Genomic DNA, 14909 nt, shown 5'->3' with positions numbered 1-14909 from the left:
TGTCAACTTTCTGAAGATCAGCTTTCTCAGTGGAAAAATGGCATCCAAGCAGGGGTATTTCTCCCTATTTTGCAGTAGCCGGTGCGCAAGAGTCATTCACTATAGAAACCGCAATGTCCTCTGACATCTAAATAGCACCCATTGTGTAATTAATCAGCCTGTTGTGTCTCCCAGCTGTGATGAGCCGTAATGCTGAAGTTGTTCGTTTAAAGCAGTTTAAAGCTATTTCCTAGCTTTAGAAGTGTAATTTAGACAAACGATCACAAAGAGCTGTTTTATAGACACTGGCTGACACTGATTCACTTCATGTCTCCTAACTGGCTCATATTACACACACAAAAATTATCTTTTGCCACCACCTGCTAGCTAACATATGTAATGTCAAAAACATAAAGTAAACTCTTACACTTTAGTTTAGAACCGCACACAAGCAGAGTGATATACACACACATGGTGTGAGACCATCAGTGCTCATGGAACGTCTCTCGTCCAATCAGATTCGAAGACCGAACTATAAATATATATATATATATATATATATATATATATATATATATATATATATATATATATATATATATATATATATGCTGTTTACTAATATTGCATACTTACAATCAAATCAATTTATTTTTTGGGGCATACATTTTTACATTCAAAAAATAAGTAACACTGTTATCAGTGTTTACATGTGGAAAATGGCTAGCAATATGTGTAATTCTGCTCTTTGTCCACTAGGCGGCTGTGTGGCTCTTTGTTCCCTCACACACTGGCTGTGTCAGATTTGTTCCTCGTCTCTTTGATTCTTCCCCATACACAACAACACTGCTAGTTCCCTTTCTCTGGGATTTCAGGCGCTGGGGCATGAACACACCTACCGTGTCTGAACCGGTGTCGATAGAGATGATGCATGCCGATGTACATTATATAATTCAATCCATGGCAATGAGTAAATAGTGAGTATTTTGGATAAAAGGAGGAAAACGGGACTGATTGGGAACGTGCGCTTGGGTCGCTTATTCAGAGTAAGTAGCTTTTTTGTGTACTATCTTGATTTAACATGTAACAACGATTTTCAGGTTATGTACGCATTGTAAAACAATTATTTAGTTAGTCAACTGGAAAATCGCTAGATTGGTGTTTTGTGTTTAGTTACTTGTGTTTTTTAGAGTAAGGTTTCTCTTTGGTTTCTGTTGTGGAGTGTGTCGTGAACTACTGCGGCCTTCTGTCTTATTTACACTTCAATTGTAAGTCGTGTTCAGTTTGATGAGCAGTTTTGTAAACGTGTCGAATTAAATACAGTGAATAAACTCCACATTCAAGATAGTGGGATATTCACTCGCAGTCCTTTGCACTGCATCTGATTTAGACTTGTGAGCTGCCTACCTAGATCGTTGGAGGCTCGTTCGAATCGAATTTTAAGATTAATTTGCTAGTTCGAATGTTCGAGTCGCATTTTTTGGCTCCACTTGCATGTTCGAAAATAATTGTTGTGATTAATTTGTGCGTTGGGACGCTCGAATCGAATTTGTGGGCTCTTTTCCGCATTCGAACGTTCGTATCACATTTTTGGGGTTTACCTGCTTGTTCGAATCGAATTTTTGGGCTTCATATGTTCGTGTGTGTATATATATATATATATATATATATTTATTTTTATTTTTTGCTGTTGTGTTTTCTAAAATTAGCTGTAAAAATGGCTATTTAATGTTAACAAAATGCTTTAAAATTCTAGTGAATCCTGAGAAAGTACCCTGTTAATTTAATACTGCATGTGGATCATTGAATAATAACATTACCGCGAACATTTATCAAGATTGAAGATTTATTAACAGATGAAAATTATTCAACAACCCCACACCTTCACACTTAACACAAGAAACATGTCTTAAATCCCTGGAAACACATTTGGCGTGTTCCAGGAGGATATCAAATGTCAGATGGAACATCCCACCAAAACAATTTTAGAATTCATGACATAAAAATGTATAGTATTTGTTATAATTACTTTTACCTCAACAAATATATTTTTTTAATATATTTAAATAATAGTATACAGTTCTTTTTAAAAGTTTTAGGCACTCGTGAAACATTTTGTATAGTGAGGATGTCTTCAAAAATAATGACAAATAGTTTTCATTTATCACTTAATGTCACACAAAATCCAATAAACTTAAAAAAAAAAAAAAAAAAAAAAAGCTGAATCGGTATTCATTGTGACCACCTTTGATTTAAAACTGCACCAATTCTCCAAGGTACACCTGGACACAGTTTTTCTTGGTTTATATATTCGATGTTACACACTTGCAACTTTGACAGCTTTGTTGTTTATAAATGGGTGTGATTATTGTATCGTATTACTCTCTTAACACAGTACAATGACATTCGCAAGTCGAAAAAAAATCATCCATTTCGTGTGCTCATGCCAAATTCAAAAGCGCTGCTGCACGAGAGACTGAGAAGGATGCACAAAAGCAGATTTCGCCCAGATTCTGGAATTAATACAAGCACAACTTTAGGGTTAAGAGAGTACTTAATTAAAACTAGTAATAGTTGTAAAAACTTACGCTTAAATTGAGTAAACTCTTTTTGTAAAATTTGAGATTACTATTACACTGTAAATACAAACAGTAATCTCAAATTATAAAAAATTGTTTACCCAATTTAATCTTAAATTTAGGCGTAAGGGATAAAGGTGGCCGGTGACGACAGTTCGAGAGAGAGAGATAACTACAGGCAGCTTCCCTGTTTGTGTTTGTGTGTGTCTTTTTATTTTATTAAATATTATTTATATTGTTAAGCCGGTTCTCGCCTCTTCCTTTCCCTTTAACCCCCTTACAGTTGGCTTTGAGTACTACTAACTCAAAATTACTAAGTACAAAATTGCAACTATGTGGAATACTCATAAACCCTTGTCCTTGAATAAAGTATTTATTTATTTATTTTCACAGCAAGGGAACTGATGTAGTAAAATAATAAAAATTTAGTTTTAATTCTTATGAATTTTGTTGTAGCTGCTTGATAATTGAGATTTTTGTGAAATCACACAATCAATTTGTGATTAGTGTTGCCTCTGGTGAACTTATGGGGCTTTTCCACTGCAAGGTTCAACTGTGGATAGTATATAACAGTTGGTTACTATCGGATAGTGGATAAATATAACAGTTAATTTTACTCATGTAAAATCATGAAACAATTTTGTAAAGGTGATGTAAAATAAAAAAAACAAATTAAATAGCGCACAGCACAGTGTTGTATTTCCTCCTCAGTGCTGTTTGTCAGGGCTGCCTACTGTTTGAGAGGTTTGACTTGACTTCCACTGTAACTCTTTAAACTAGAAAAGTCTCACTAGAATTGAAATTGTTCACATCAGTTTTGAGGTCTGCACTCTGCAATATCGAGTGAAGCCCGGTTGTTGCACGTGCGTGTCAGAGAGAAGAGCAGATCAGTATCGAAAGCTGGTTCTGTTATACTCGTGCAAAATTGCAGATGAGAAGCCTTTAGCTGATTGCGAAATTATCATTAAATCTGCCTCAGCAGTCCTAAATAGGCCATCACTTGGGCGGCCACCGAAATATCTTCATTGGGAGAACCATGGGATTGTTCTTTCCCTTCTGTCTGTGACCCAGTCCGAATAGACCTGCGTCTAGGGCTGGGTATCGTACAAAACATTTCGATATCGATACTTTTTTCGATACCAATTCAATGATATCTATTTTAACAAGATTACAAACATTACCTCAAAAAACTTTGGTTTTATTTCTATAGTTTGTTGAATTTTTTACAGACTCATCTCCTGAGCCTTCTAGTCTCCTTATGCAAGGGTAGGTAGGGGCAGAGGCTATAACATTAATGTGAACAAGAAAGCTAAACTGTTAATTCAGCCAACCCTAAGGATAGTACGGTTTAACAAGATAAGTAGTTTACTGTGAGTTAAAACCTTAAAGAATTTTTAGTATCGATTTAGCTAGCTACCTATAGCCATACATCCAAACAATATCTAGCGTTACGTAGGTCCCAGTTTACAGGACTATGTCACTGCGCACAGAAACATTCATTTAACAAGTACACAAGCATGTACCACTACAAGTAAGCCGATTTTGTTTGTTGGTTTGTTTGCTAAACGTTAACCTTACCTGTTGGAGTCTCAGTCATAGCACCACTGCATTCATCAGTAGTTATGGAGGAGGACTCGTGTGGTGGGCATATTGAAGGAAGCTCTGTGGCAGGAGGACGCTGAGAGGATGACTTCAGGATGACGGTCTTCTTGCAGTCGAAGACGGAGCAACTTTCTGCTCTTAAGTTTATTCCGTGCACTGTCAAGTGCTTCATCAGATTTGTTGTGTTGCCGGTCTTGGCAGCAATTATCTTGTCGCAAATATTGCATCGGGCACTGTTGGCATTGAGCCTGTTGAAATGTTGCCACACTTTTGATCTTTTCCACATCTTTTACGTCTATGGGGGTTGGGATGCATACACAATACAGCCTCACTTGTGAGCATCTCTGGGTATAACCGGTGTAAACTAGTACTAGTTTCCTTGATGTCTAAACAAAGCCAATCACCGTCACTTATTTGGGCACATCTAGCATGCTACATGCTTATCACTGACGTTGATGAGATTATCCCATTAGGTATCGAAATTTGGTACCGAACAACTAGAGTTGTGCCGATGGACGATATCATCGTCCATCGTGATGGCTGACAAACATCACGATGTAGAGCCACCATCGTGATGCCACGCCCCCTTTTGCGAGTCTTGCTAGTGTGACTCACTAATCCAAGTCTCTTCTATAGTTAACCTAAAAACTTTGCAGGGATTGCTCTGTAAATTAAATTGAGACTATAACTAATGCATATATGCTATTTTAAATACTGTAGTATATGCCAGAGACGTGACGTGTTAGTCTGTGAAAATACCGTGTCAGGCAGGCTACACAAATATTGATCTTGACATTGTTAGCTTCTTGTCTTTTTTTTTACATGTCTTACACTGTACATTTACATTAAAATATTTTATGTTGTAGGCTACAAGAAAATAGCCTTTATTAATGAATTATTAGTAGTTGTAGTGTCAGAAAATCTTGCTCATTGTCACATAGCTCTTGTATACACTGAAGCGGCAGTTTAAGATAAACCAGAACAGCGAACGTCAAATAACTTTTGTCTGGTTAATACTTTTAAAGAAAAATTTCCTTGGCCATAAATCCATAATGTCAAATCAAATGAAAGAAACAAGGTGAATATGAATAACACACATTTATTAAAACATAGAAGAACAACAAATAAAGAACAAGAAAACTGGAGCAACACTCAGACCGAAACTCGGCATTAACATTTCACTTATAATTAGCAGCACAATTAACTTCAGCACAGGCTACAAAATAAATTATGTTATTGAAATATTGTAAAGTATGAACTACACAAATGAACGCTTAAAAAATAATATGCAAAATCGAATAGCTCCAGAACGGACGGAAACATGCGTAAAGAAGTCTAATATCTTTCACCAAAGACCATGTTTAAATTTCGATGTTTCTGGCCAGAAATACCAACATATCCAGCACGTGCAGGCAAGGTGGCATATTCTGCTGGATGGCGCACACGCAAGTGGTCATGAAGATTGGTTGTCTGCCCATCTTTTGCGCGGATCACACATGAGCAGATCTTGCACAAAACTTCGGACGGGTCCCTTGGCTGTCCACTCTCATCAGGTCTAAATCCAAAAAATTGCCATATAGGCGAAGTAGTACCCTTTTTAGCAACCAACACCAACGCCATTGTATCAACTCTACGTGGAAGGAAGCTTTTTTTTTCTTACGTGCAATATATTACAAAGCCCGGATGAGTAGGCTACTAATTAGTTGGGCCAGTAAAATAACGAAATTATAGTTTTTCAGTAGAAAAAAAATATCTATGCAAAGAGATATATTAAAATAAAAAGTGCTTAAAAGTGCACAACTCTTCTTAAGTGGAAGAAATATTTTTCCCCGTTACGTGCAACTTATTGGAAAGCGCGGACGAGTCAGTTGGGATAGTAAAATAACAAAATTATAGTTTTTAAGTGGAAAATAGTATTTATGTAAAGAGATATATTAAAATAAAAAGTGCACAACTCTTCTTAATTGAAATCAAAAATAAACCCCGACGATATCATCGTCCATCGTGATATTTTACTGTCAACATCGTCAACTGCCAATTTAGGGGACATCGCCCAACCCTACGAACAACAAGACATTTTTTGATACTCGATTGTTTAGAGGCAATTCGGTCAGTGCCTAAAATGTATCAAACTCGATACCCAGCCCTACTTGCGACCGTGGGTGTTTTTGGGTTGCGATCCACAGTTGAGAAACACTGGTATAATACATGTTAGGCTATTTAAATAATTAAATCAAAACAACTTTAATCATTAGGGCTGGGATAAATGATTATTTTTTAAACGATTAATCTAGCGATTTATTTTTTCGATGCATCGATTAATCTAACGATTAATTTTTTTTTCCCAGTCCGATTCGATTTCGATTCGATTAATCGACTTGTGACAACACCGGTAATACCGGTTTCATCGGGGGTGGGGGTGTATAAAATGTAAAAAAAAAAAACATTTGCCGGGAGTTTGATTGACTGGCGATCTGATCAATCAATCATAATACGCCATTTTTGTCAGACAAAGTAGTCAGGAGAGAGAAGATTAACGTCGGTGGATTTGAATTTGAATAATGGATTGCATAGGCTACTGTACTGACATCTTTCCGCGGTTAAAACAACAGTCCTTCTGATGTAGGCTACATTCATGTTTAGCCTATTTGATGGTATAAAGTAACCAAGGAAAAGATGATCGGTTCAACGAGCAGCTTTAACTGAGGCAATCTGTCACGACACATTAAAGAGCCACAAAATAGTAGGCCTATTTATGGTTTAATTTTCTTTGAATGGCCAAATTTGAAAGTTGAGACTTTATTAAATGTTACCTGCTTGATCCTGTCTGTCAACGCATTGTCAGTGTCCGCTATGTATTTTTCACTACATTCATAGCTATAAGCGCATTATTAATAGCTATAAGCTATTAAAACTTTGTGTGGACAACGTATTATAGCCTACTCCAACATCGAGTGCAAAGTGGGGAGTTGAAAAAAACTTACGGTGCTTTGTCATCTGCAACTGCTCCCGGGTGGCGCCTCTTCAGATGCTGGTGCATTGCCGTGGTGCTAGAATGGAAGGCCATCTCCATTTTGCAAAGACGACATATCACGGAATTGTTTCCTTTTAAATTAAAGAATTCCCATACTTTAGAGGAACGAGTGCATGCTGCCTCGCATTTCTGATAGTCTGAGGAGCCACTCGTGTTTCTACTACTCGCCGGCGCCGCCATCTTTGTTTTGGGTCCGACGAATCGACGCGCATATTTTGCGTCGACGTCACCCCAGCCCTATTAATCATAGATGAGTTAAGCTTACTTGTAACTAGATATAGTTACGTAAAATGTTACATTGTTTACTTGAGCCAAATAAGTGCCTTGAAAAATCGTAGTAATTTGATTTTACAGTGTAGTATTTACAGTGTACGTCTACAGTGAGAAGGTTGAATCTTGTGGATTTATGAATGTTGTTTTAAAATTTCCTCACTCTGCTTCCAGTTTTTATGACCTCCTCTGAACACTAAAATACTCATTACTTTTGACAACTCTACAACCTGTAAATCCACTTCGCTAGTTGATTACACTTTGATATCAACAACATAAAGGTCTATATAGCAATCGCTTGACCATAAGTTCAAAGACAACATTTTCAAGATGGATGTGCCCTAGTTCTCCTGCCGCATAAGGTCAATAGTGAGCTGTGGAATATTGGCTTAATGGAGCCACTGTTCTTTCAGAAAGTTACCTTAGCAAATGTGTCAACAATTTTGTGTGTTTGACTCCCAGGGGGTCAGTGTCAAACTTCTGTTCCCTTTGTGGCAGATGGTCCATAAAAAGTCTGTTAAGATCATCGCTACCATTATTGGTTTTATGACACTAATTAACAGATGGTTGACAGCAGGGTCAACACTCGAAACACCTTTCAGAAGCAGGACAGTGGACATGATGGGGTTTAAGTCAAGTTATCTTCTTTGCTCTCTGCCTCTTTCTTTCCTTCCTCCAGTTTCCAAAGCTCAGTTCCCTCATTCTCTCCTCTTTGGAACCAGGTCAGAGGAAAAGTGGAGGAGGGGGATTGTGGAGCCCTTATGCTGTTTGGTTCAGTGCCTGCCTGAATGATTTCTGCTCATTCATCTGACCTAGAGTCAAGAATGATAATGCTTTTCACAAATATTCTGCTTTCCCTCTTGAAATTGTATTAAAGGGATAGTTCACCCAAAAATGAAAATTCTCTCATAATTTACTCACCCTCATGCCATCCCAGATGTGTATGACTTTCTTTATTTTGCTGAACACAAAAAAATGATTTTTAGAAAAATATCTCAGCCCTGTAGGTCCATACAATGCAAGTGAATGGAATTTAATGGAATGTGAATTTAACCAAAATTTGAATCTCCGAAAAAGCACATAAAGGCAGCATAAAAGTAATCCATAAGACTCCAATGGTTTAATCCATGTCTTCTAAAGCAATCCAATTGGCAAAATGTAACTACTCATTCACTGTACATTTTTACAATGTGGTCTATAGGCACAATCATGATTCAAGCTTGATTACACTTCCTAGAGCTTGATGCATGCGCAGAGCACTAGATGGTGCTAGGAAGTGTAGAGATCGAGCTTGAAATCATAATCGCCATGGAGACTGCTGATGTCAAGATTTGTAGTTAAAAAGGAGTTATATTTTGATCTATTCTCATCCAAAATCGATTGGATCTCTTCCAAAGACATAGGCCTAAGGGTGAGTAAATGATGAGAGAATTTAAATTTTTAGGTGTACTATTCCTTTTAAAAAGAAACAAATGTACTGAAAAGAAAATATATACAGTATACTTGATATATACTTAGTATACCTTGATGGTTCAGGATTAAAGCATCCGCAAAATGCTTAAACTTTATGTAAGTTCAGGCCAAAACATGAACCACATCCATGGCTTCACCTATTCAAATCCACCACTATCAAATGCACTTTTTGAGTTTGATTCCAAATTTAATGGAAAAAATTAGATGAATGGAATCCTATTCAAGTGTTTTTTCCTGTGAATGGTTCTTTGGCAACCAACCAGTTAGTGATTCATTCAGCATTCAGATAGATGCACATGTTGTTACAGATATCAGCGAATTACTCTATTACATGCATTAGTTTTTCTTCTTTTGCTGACTTCACACTTCATTCAGAGTAGACACATATGAGTAGAAGCATCCAGACATCACAGACTGTGTAATTGATTGTGCCTTTATCTGTTTTACAATTCGTTTTTCTCTTGTCCACCTGCCATGGTGTTGGAGTGGACTGGCTCGCTTGCCAATGTGTGTGGAGGGTTTCCAGTTTCTGCTGCCCCCCATGGGTCCATTCTGTTCACCTGTTTACTGAACAGCAATATTTTTTTGCATCAGATTGCTCTATTTGTTGCCTTTTTATATATATCGCTTTTTTCTCCGTCGATTCAGAATATATGACTTTTCACTTGACTAGATCGGTAACACTTTAGAATAATGGTCCGTAGTTAACAAGTAGCTATGCAGGAAGTAATAGGTAGTACTGCATTAACACCGAACTTAATACTATTAACTAATATGGAAGCAATATTAACTAAGCAGTAAGTAATAGGTAATTTAGTACAAAGGTAGTTCCTTGGTAGGTATTTGATTATTACTAAAGAAATATATCCTCATTGAGAACTACTTGTGAATAATGCAGTACTACCTATTACTTCCTGCATAGCTACTTGTTAACTACGGACCATTATTCTAAAGTGTTACCCAAGTTATTTAATTTTATATTTGACTCATACTGTACAGGTTCTGTGAGGCACTATAACAAACACTGTAATCTGGAAGATGTGATTTTACGCTTATCGCAACATAAATGCAGCCAATTTCTTCATTAAAGATGCAAATTGTTTTTGACAAGAGAACATCAATGTTTATATTCATATCCTAAAGAGAAGTCCTCCTCAGGCAGCTACTGTAACATAAAGGTAGGTCTTTGGAGTCTGAGATATATTGAACTGACACTCAATAGAGCTCATGATAGTGAACTAATCCAATCATGAGAGTGTCAACATCACTTCCTAATTATTTAAGATTTAAAAAATATATCATTATAAGTATTATTCTATGTTTAAGTTTGAAATAAACAGAGAACATACGTCCATCCTTTGGCAAGAGTAGTAGTCACAATCTCAACCTGTAGCTAATGTATTTGGGGGAGATAATATTCATAAACTGGTTTCCACAAAGAACCCAATTGAGGCACATGCTTCTGAAATGTTATGACCATGATGACCATACCCCCACAATTGTTCACTTTTAGACATGTTACTTTTGTGATTAGTAATTAATTGGTTATTATTTCTTAGTTCACAAGTAGTTCTCAATGAGGATATATTTCTTTAGTAATAATCAAATACCTACCAAGGAACTACCTTTGTACTAAATTACCTATTACTTACTGCTTAGTTAATATTGCTTCCATATTAGTTAATAGTATTAAGTTCGGTGTTAATGCAGTACTACCTATTACTTCCTGCATAGCTACTTGTTAACTACGGACCATTATTCTAAAGTGTTACCACTAGATCTAATATTGTTATTTATTTTCCATTTGTTTACTTTATGTTTGTCTTTTTATGCCAGATTGATTTTGCACCCAACAGAGCAAGCATTTGCTTTAATCTGCATTTGACTCTTTGGCTGCTAAAGGAATGTAGCAGCCAGAAATGTAAACATCCAGATTTTGAATTCTTTAGATCATTTCATGCACTGCTTGGAAAAAATGTTCCATCAACATACCCATGTTTTTTCCTTTTTTACATATACTTGGTGAAAGCATGTTTTTCTTGATTTTTCCCCAAAAGGGGCTCACTGATTTTTTTGTTGCCAGATAAGCTCCTTTTCCACCATTAGGCCGAACAGTTCTCATTGCTAAACCGCACCATTCTGTGCTGATCTGTGCCAGCTGGTGTGGTTAAAGTTACTGTGGAGCGGGACATGGTCATGTGTCTGTCACTGGGGAGAGAAGAAGCGGTAAGGATCATCACCTGGTTATTTAATGATACATGACATCTGTGTCTCGTTACAGTGACAGTGGAGATGGGCTTGAAAAGCCTCCAAGAACACAAGTGGGGGGTGGGGGGGCGCACGACACGAGAAAGCAGTGTTTGCCATGTCCCAAGTGAACCTCTTATCTAGCTGAAAAGTCTGAGATTGATTAATGTGGCTGGATAGCCCGAATTTTATTTGTGAAGCTGAACTTTCTTTAAAAAGCTTTAGTACATGAACTGCTCCCAACTCCTCCTTGCCCATATCTGTTAAAGTTATTTTTTCCACTGTGGTACGTAACAGATCCATCTTTTGGCAATGCCGTGAGAGGTAAACATTTGAGCGAGTGCGATGCGCTATGGAGCATGATCGCATATTCCAGTTTTTACGACTGCTTTTTTTCCCCTGGTTTTACTCCGCTAACAAACAGAAAAGACACGGAACATTTCACAAAAATGAAAGTAAAGAGAAAAAGGCATGGGGTTTCCTATAATTTGCTAAGGGCTTGTTTTTACCTCCAGACACAAACATGAATAAAGGTAAAAGTTCCCAGACTAGCTAAAAGGATATTTATTGACAAAGTATTATATGATAATAGTATATGAAAATGCATTGATGTATTTTGAGTTCAAATGATCTAAAAAGGCATGGAGAAAAATAGATGTAGTCTACAATAGTAGTTAAACCATCATAATATAATAAATCAAAATTAAATAAAGCATAATAAAATCAAGAAGATACACTAAATGTGTCAACACATACTCAAGCCATTCCACCAGCATGGTTGTGTACGTTAGCTAACCGTGCCTTGAAATTCGCGGCAAAACGTTTATGATTGTACCGTGCCGAACCATGCTAAAGTGGAAACGCTATTGTAAATGTTCCGTACCATGCTCAGAACCATTCGGCCTGATGGTGGAAAAGTGGATATATAGTTTTCCTCTGAAAAGAGGCCTAGTGGATGGCACTTAGATGTCAAAAGTAAGTGCCATCCTTAGATGGCACTGGGGTCTTATACATTTTATCATGTTTGAAAGGTTAGGTTTAAACAGTAGCTACTCCCTCATCAGTTAACACATTCTTCAAGGCTGTTAACAAGTCTCTTTGATGTTACTAGAGCTGGTTAAATATTAATCACCGCACATATTTGAGGAATCCTAACAGAAAAGCTCTCCTGCCATTTTTACGCTCCTTTGAAGTCCTTCGGCCTCAAGTAGTGTTGAGCGATGTCTCAGGATTATGATTATTAATGCAAAGCTAAACCATTTTTTGAAAAAAGTGCATCTTAATATCCTGGCCAAGTCCTTGTTAAACACAGCATGCAGGGTTTCATTGGCCTATATCAGCTTTAAAAACAAGTTGAGCTGTGATCTGTTTAGAGGTGAGTGCAACTAGTTTGGTGCCCACAGTCAGGAGAGCTGGAGTCCGTGTGGCAGGGCCATGTATCACCAGAGTGGGAAAAGAGTCAGTACTCAAACAAAATCTACAAGGCAGCTGTAGGCTAAACATCGAGTACACCAACCTTATTCCCCAGAGTCATAGATTCCCTTTCTTTGATCTTTTGTCATGTGTGGCATTTTTTTAATTACTGTTGCTCAAGTCCCTTTAAGGCAAGTCAGTTTCCTCATGGCATGTTAATTTTGCCTCTAGGCTCCTATTTTCTGTGGACAAAAGAGCTTTTCTACTTGAAAAGCTGAAAAACCAATTGGGGAAAAACAAATCTCCATAACGGATGGTCAAGATTACAATCAAATAACATACGCTATTTCAATGGACCAATAATATCTGACAACCATGGTATCATAAATTGTGCTGCTTTAGCTCAAATCGTACAAAAACAAAAAAAACTGGCTTGTCCAGCTAATGTAAAATGTGCATTTTCGGGTAAACTGACAGGTGATGTCTCTATCAAAAAAATGGCTTCTTTATTATTATATGTATATATGTTTGTATTTATAATATACCGTGTGTGTGTGTGTGTGTATATATGTGTGTATATATAATTAGATTTATTTATTAGGGCTGTCGATTTAACACCTTAATTCAGTGCGATTTAATTTTATTAAAAATAAAGCGTTAAAAAAAATGTACGCTATTAATCACAATGCCCCAGACTGTAATAAGGAAGATTCCTGCGAAATGCAAGCTTGTAGTACCACCTGTTTACTCCAGAGGGCAGGAAATGAAATTTCAGCTGTATGGGCAACGCACCGTTTATACGGTGAAGAAAACAACCATTCAGCAGCCAACACAAACATGCGTTACGTTCTTGTGTTCAAAACATTTGGAGCGCAAATCCGAACTAAGGGATCTCAAGATGTGTTCTAAGCATTAAACTATATTTAACTTGACACTTTGACCTAAAAATGTTATGTTTATGATGCAACGCACCTGAGACACTACACAAGCATGTCTGACACAGGTGTCCTTAAACAGGCCCTCATAATATATCTCAATCTGATTGACAAATTTACTTGTGAAATGGATATTCATCACTGCCACAAGAATGTAATGCATTTTAATGATCTGAATATTTTTTATTTTATTTATATATATATATATATATATATATATATATATATATATATATACACACACAAACATGTTCGACACATGCGCATGATACTCTTTTAGTGCAGTCAATGACAGGTGTCTGCGCCAACGATGCACACAAAAGAGGACTGTCTGTTTGACGAGAAAATCTAGTCCACTCGCAAACGGTTCGCACAGACTGTGCTGAATGCGAACAAAGTATACTTTGGCTTTTGGTCTTTATTCACTATAAATATTAGCATTCGGCCCAATTGAACACAATGCATGACACTGTGTAATTCTTGGGCCAAATAGAAATGTACTGCATTTGGGTCTTAACGGGTGTTCTTTTTGGATCCTGACTGCTTGTGTTACGGACATAAAAATGAATTCTCAAATAATGTGGTTTTTATTTTAGGCTATTACTTGTCAGTTGCATTTAATGAGAGATCTGAGTAATATCTAGGGACCAGAATATCATAAAGGGCAGTCAGGACACTAAAACAGTGCAATGTTTTTATAGCACCACAGAGTCACTGTGTTTACAGTTTGAGGACATAAACCTACGATTGACTTAAGGGGCAGTCACACTACTGTTCGTGCTCCATTCATCCCTATTCAAACGCATGGAGCGGAAATACAAGCTCATGCAAAGAAATTAAGTTTTATGCTGAATACCAAAGTTCAAGTTTGGTGAACTCTGAATCTTGAATTTGTACGACAAGAGGACGCACGAACAATCAGAGACCGAAATGTCACACGCTGACCTCATGGCTCAATTCAAAGCAGGGACAATTATTTTAATTTCGGTTCGTTCTGAGCAAAAATGCAATTTTTTTTTCTTTTCGGTTCAGAATTTCTGCAGTCTCCTCTCCCCTTTTTTCTGGTTAGAAAGAAACAAAAGAATGGTTAATAACATTCTTTTTAAAACGACAGTACTCTGTGCTAAGGGGTGGTTGAAATACCAATTGCAGTGTTGCAGATTTCACAAGAGAAACAAGTAACCTGGTCTGGAAAAACAAGCCCAAAATAAGCCACTTACCTCACCCAAAAAAATTGTATTCCTGTGTAGTGGATTTATCAACATATAAATCATAACAGCATACTGCATTTTATTTAATTTTATTAGAAGTTAAGTATCATTTTAATTACAGATCTGCTTCTCAGCAGCATCAAATCTGTATTAATGCAGCATATCA

At 36.9% G+C, this 14909-nt stretch overlaps 1 protein-coding gene across 1 annotated transcript in view; it reads left to right on the top strand.

Annotated features, from left to right (window-relative positions):
- Window positions 1-816: 816 nt before the first annotated feature.
- Window positions 817-14909, top strand: part of LOC127632104 (CUE domain-containing protein 1-like) — a 43384-nt gene continuing 29291 nt past the window's right edge. Inside the window, exon 1 of the mRNA XM_052110605.1 lies at window positions 817-1025. The gene's annotated coding sequence lies outside the window, so the exon portion shown is untranslated. The remainder of the gene's footprint in view (window positions 1026-14909) is intronic.

The sequence above is a fragment of the Xyrauchen texanus genome, chromosome 38, assembly GCF_025860055.1.
Source record: "Xyrauchen texanus isolate HMW12.3.18 chromosome 38, RBS_HiC_50CHRs, whole genome shotgun sequence".
Classification (NCBI taxonomy): domain Eukaryota; kingdom Metazoa; phylum Chordata; class Actinopteri; order Cypriniformes; family Catostomidae; genus Xyrauchen; species Xyrauchen texanus.
Note: the sequence above shows the minus strand (reverse complement) of the source record. Positions and strands in the feature narration are given on the sequence as shown.